Here is a 6,000-nt window from a genome sequence, read left to right on the forward strand (position 1 = left end):
TCACAGGCAGTTCATTTACATTTCAGGACGAGGGAACAGAACAGTGAAAAGCAGCTGAAAAAATATCTGATTACCCAGAGCAGCAGTTCTTCACTTGCTACCTTCTGGATAGTGACCTGTTGTGAGGGATGTGGGCTAAAGATCAGCATAGGCAAACAAATGCTGTTAATGTCAACATAGTATTTCAGGCCCTTCCAGGTTCCGCCGGGATTTTTGAGGAATGACATCTGTTGGATGGAGAGAGGATTCACCTAAAAAACTGAGGTGAGAATGTCTTTGCCAACTGGCTTGCCACCCTCATGAGGATGGCTTTAAACTAGGTTGTTGAAGGATGGAGAAGCAGTCCCATCTGACCCAAGCGGGAAGAGAACTGGAAGAGCTAAAAGCTGGTGTGCAGACAGAGAGGTAGTGGTAGATAATGGGAAAGCAGGTGCAGGATAGCATGGTGGCAGAGATTGCCTGGCATTTAGGGGGACCTCGATAGGCTGGAAAAGTGGAGCAGCAGATGCTTGCTACATGAAATTCAACAAAGACAATTGTAAAACCTTGCATCTAGGACCTGATGGGTTTTAGCAAAAATGGCTGGATGCACATCTGCCCTAACTTAATGGTCCATGACATATTTTACCAACTTGGACTCTCCACTGGGTGTTGTTGTTAGGTGTAATCTTTAGTCTGAACTCCTACAGTCTTTGCTCCCTGAACATAGCATTTATTAAAGCTAATTTATTGTTTTACCTATTCGCCCTGCAAATTGTATCTCACTGGCTAGTTTTAATATTTCTGCTTAAATACTTCAAGCAGCAGGCATAGAATATGCTTTCCTAATCTATGTTTTTCCTGATCTAATCTTCCTTCCACTTTTCAGCACAGAAAATCCACCAGAAATCATCTAGGTAAATCCTTATTCTGCAGCCGAGTTACGTCATCCTTTTCTAGTCAACAAAACCAGTCTTCCCTATGTTGCTCCATCTTCAGGTTGAAAGAAGCTATTAATTTCTTAGTTTTGTCTCAGAAGCATGAATTCCATCACTGTGATGTGCATTACTGCATTTTCCAAAATGTAAGGTAATTAGAATACAAATAATAGAATGGAATATCTCTAGTAGTTCATAATTTGTAATGTGAGTAGATAGCTTTCTTTTTACTAAATATTTATATACATGCAAACAAAACGATAAAATAAAAAATAACTCTAAGTGATTTTGATGACCACAATCTTGTTTCTCTGATTCTTGACAAGTATAACGTGGATTTAAGCAAAAAGTTGCCTGTCCTGGAAACATTAAGTATGCCAGTCTGCAAGGTGAAGACAACATTCAATTTGATAGGAAACCTTCACACACCTGCAGTATGAGAGACTGTACACTGAAATAAAAGCAGATTCACTTTTTGAAACTTTACTAAACCCATTTCACTTTTTAGCTCTAGAGGTCAAGTTAGGCTTGATCTGGAATATACAGTTTCCTGGAGCTGTTCTTTCTTCCTGACTGAAAAAGAGTTTTTAAAAAAGCATATGCAGGGGAAAAGTGAATGGAAAGCGTCTAAGTAAGAGAAGGCACTGCCTGCAATTAAAGAGTTTGAGTGAATATGACCAACTACATGTGGAAGTCATGCAGCTAAGACACTACTAGATCCTGCATTCCTTGAGCAAAAAACACTTTACTGGGAGTCTTAAGCAAGTAAAGAATGCAGTTTTGAATCCAGAATTCATATTATTCCAGATGTGGGTGGGGGAAATACGTATTTACTTACTAAACTGAAAAATCTTGATTCTACGCTGCCAGTATGTTCTTTCTCTCTCTTCTCTTGTTCTGTGTGTCTCTCCCTTCAGCCACAAGCTTATTTTTTAGCTCTGGCTTCCTACCTTCTCAAGCTTCAGGTATTGCACAAACACACTGCGTCTATCACCTCTACACAGGCTTTGTACGTGGCCCTGTATCTATTTCCTTCTTTTATCCATGGATTTTCTGTCAAGTTAGGATGTCTGTGGAATAGAGACAGTATCTTTCCTGTATGTTTTCAGAGCCCATTGTCCAATTAAGAAAAAAAAATATCCATGCTCCTTATTGCCAGAAGGTATTAGAATTCTTCCTGAAGTTCAGCTCATCTTTCTTCTCTCTTCATGAATTTCTGGTGTGTACCTGCTGGTTTTCCTAAGAGAAACCCAGACTTTAATTCACAAGCACTACCAGAGCTTTGACAGTTGCTCATTTAGCCTAAGGTGTGAATGTACATGCTTTGGGACTCTTCACCAGTCAATAAAAACAGGGGGTTATGTAAACTGTAATTCGTATAATAAGTAAACAGTTGTTCTAGAGATGCTCTACTCCCTCCTCGAACAACCAGGATTGTGTCTTGCTTAGACACAACCTCTAATCTGCATGTTGGTTAGAAGGCTGAAGTTGGGTGAAATGGATCAAGGCTCTAATTTTGTTATCATCTGGTTTAGAATTAGGAAAAAAACTTTGTGGTTTTGCCCAATACTTGCTCTGTCGAAGCCTTTTTGAAGCCCAGACAATTAAATTCAACATCTGCTCTCTAACTGGAAACACTTGAGTCAAAACGGCCTTTCTTGATTGTTATTCTAACTCTCATCACAATGGAAGAATCTGCTGATGGCTATGGCTAATGCTTGAGTGCTCAGAAAACTTCATGCAGTGTAGGTTTTGTGATCCTGCCAAGTTAGAGCCTACCTAGGAAGAAATAATTAAGCGGTATTGTTTTATGTTTCACATGAATTTTGAATTGATTTACCCCTGGTGTTGCTGGGTGAAACTGTGAAAAAAAATCCCAGCCACCTCTCACATCAGCAGTCTCTCAAGATGTCTGTTTATGTTTAACCTGAAGTCTAAAACAAAAAACCAGTGATGCTCAAAATACCTTTCCTACGAGATATTCAGGGAAACAGTAACTTATTGTTTGAAGAAGAAAAGTGCCCCTGACCTCAACAGAAACAAGAGATCTCAATTCTAACGTTGGTTTAGCTACCACTCACACTTGGAGCAATGTGATATGGCATCCAGTTTCTGTCACTGAAATCTTTTCCGAGTTATTGGATCCATCTGTATGTATGGCTCTGAGGCTGTTCGCCACCTCTTTGGTGATGGTGGAGTTTCCGATCCTTTTCCTGAGGCTCAAGGTTTTAATTTATAAAATCGCAAGGATTAACCAGTTCAAAGCTCCCTTATTTACAATCATTTTAACCTAGCTCAAAGACATTAACTCGTGTGTGCATAAAAAAACCCAAATACAATTAAAGAAAAACACATTCTGACTAATGGGGAAAGAGACATGTTTTAATTCTCCAGCTTATCACACTGCTGTGTCTTTAATAGATTATATCATACAGTTATTATTCAGTACTGCAGACTTTCGTTGAGTCACTTTCAATTCATATTCATACTCTGGCACTAGAGGAGCTGCAGTAACTGAAAGGGAGGAAAATATTTGCATTTCCAGTAGTACATCTAACTTTCAGTCCAGGTTAGAACAATGTTTTAAGCAGCCCTGTTGAACGAACCATGTTTGGGTCATTTTGTCAGGCATCCAGTCTGTCTCCATAGTCCAACATGTGACCATTATCATGTGTCCGTAAAAGTGGACTAACAGCTGTTTAATATAGCTAGTGTTAAGTGAGGAGATGGAGGGGAGAAACATCTCCCCAGGGCTCCAGAAGAACTGTAGTTCATTTGGTCTGATCAAAACAGCTATTTGGTCTTACCACAAGAACTTGTACTCATATAGGGAGCTTGAACCCATGGTGTTATTTGGTGTTATTTTTATTTGCTTTCTGGATGATTTTCATTTTAAGAGACCCACACTTGCTAATATGTAAGAGAATCAGTCTACAGCTTAAAAGTCATGAAAGCTTACACATGCTTTGAAACACTAAAAGGAAGGAGCTCAGGTACACGTTAAAATGCACTCTTATCAAAAACTCTATTTTTGGTGGGCATCCAGGGAATCAGTGAGTTCTTTTGGCACATAACTCATACTCAGTTCAAAATACTCAGTATGAGATACACTCGTATTGAATTTTGACCAAATGCTATAACACCAGCAAAACTATGTAACATAGCATGACGGGGTGACACAACTGCTCTCTTTCCTTCTAATTTGCACTGATTCCTAAAACATCACCATGATTTTGAGCAAACATATAAGCATCAAAATTGAAAATAACAGGCAAATTGAATATAATATTCAAATAATATTATGGGACATGTAGGTGTCTTTCTGCTGTATCTTGGCAAAATGGCATCTACAATCCTAAGAATGACCTCCCTCACAGCATAGCTCTCTAAGACAGGTAAGGTGCATGGAGACCTTCAAAAAGGGTGAAATCATACCCAGAAAAAGGTTACTTTATGCTTTTGCGACAGTTTGGAAGGCAATAATAAGATCCCTCACTTGAGGTATATTCAGTGAAAGAACTAATGCTTTTCTGAAGTGATGTAGTATGTCATGGACCTGTTCCCTTAAATGATGAGGAGAAGGACCAGCAGAAAAACAAGGGAAGATAAAGCAAACTGAATTGCTGAAGGATGTGTTAAGCTGCATTTGTGTCAAATCTATGTGTGGGTCTACAGCAGGCTTTACCAATTACATACTGTATCTGCAGGGCTCCAGAGACTCCTGGGAAGCACCACAATGACAGCTGACTTGTCATGTCCATGTAATTAGAATGATAATTGGGGAGATTTCAGAGCAAGGGAGTGTGATTAAGTAGAGTTCACTGACTTCTCATGATCTGGCAACCTAAGGGGCCTTTGTGCCTTTGAAAATAACTCTGTATGTACTTGCTTTTGTAGATGTTATGTCTTACCCATTCAGCTCCAGTCTCAGTCAATATTCTGTTTACATTTGCTAAGTTCTTCTAAAATTGCATGTTCTACAGTCCATTGTCTGCCTTAGAGTTGAATCTCTTTTCACTCAAGTCTCAAATGACCCAAGGCCTATAATTGTTCTTTGTGGTTAGTCAACATCTTTCAAATCAGGGTCAAATTTCTGCCATTGAAATCTTGTCTCACTTGATTTTTATGATGAAGTTGACTCATGATTATCCCATGTTTCCGCATTGCCTTTGGAAGATTTGCTTTATTCCTTGATACCTCTGTGTATACCCTTAATTTCTTACCATCTTTCATCTAATGAACAAGTTACCATCTTTATCAAATTCACTCTCAGGTTTTTCTCTCCTTCATATTTTTCAAATTAGGATCTCAGCCTGACTTTGACCATCTGCTTGTGGATGTCTGGCTTTCAGCCTATATGCAACATCATTAAATACGGTTCATCCTCATCCTCGCTTTTCTTGTTCCTTCAGTCACTAGGAGGCACAGCTCCTGCCTATCAGTTAGCACTTATCACATAAGCGTTATGTTTGTCTCAAGCCTCTCAAATCTCTTCTCTCAATCTGTCATGTGTTAGGCAGAAATTAACTTTTTACCTAGGACAGAATCTTGTCAATTTAAACTGTAATGCTTACTACTGAAATTCTTGTCCAGATCTTCACCTTATGTTTCAAGTACTGGAACATTCTTTTTTAATTCCCCTCTACAGTTATTTAGAAAGTCTTTGGAAAGGTAATTCTTTCCTACAATTTCAACTTTTGCAATGTAACCTATCTTAAATTCCTCCTCAGCTTCTGTATTTTAGCTCACGCTCAGATGTCTTGACTTTTATTCTTTATGTTTAATGCCTGCCTTAATTATCTTGTGCTTAATACTGAGAAGGTTGATTCCTTTCTCTGAAAGGTTTGTAACTTAAACAGGAGCTATTACTTGTTCCTGCATAGCTCAAGAGAAGAAGAGTCCAGATCTTAACAGCTGGCCTTGGGTGTTGGGACCTGGATGGCTGTGTTTACTGTGGCTGTACATCTGGATGAATATATTTGGCTTTTTAGCCAAGCAAACAGCCCAAAGAGAATACTGCACTAATGAATTTGTTCTGCTCCCTGTGTGAATTTAAGTCATTCAGAAGCAGCTCAGATGTCTG

The sequence above is a fragment of the Chamaea fasciata genome, unplaced genomic scaffold (genome assembly GCF_029207755.1).
Source record: "Chamaea fasciata isolate MVZ Bird 193981 ecotype frontalis unplaced genomic scaffold, bChaFas1.0.hap1 SCAF_3, whole genome shotgun sequence".
In the NCBI taxonomy this organism is placed as follows: Eukaryota; Metazoa; Chordata; class Aves; order Passeriformes; family Sylviidae; genus Chamaea; species Chamaea fasciata.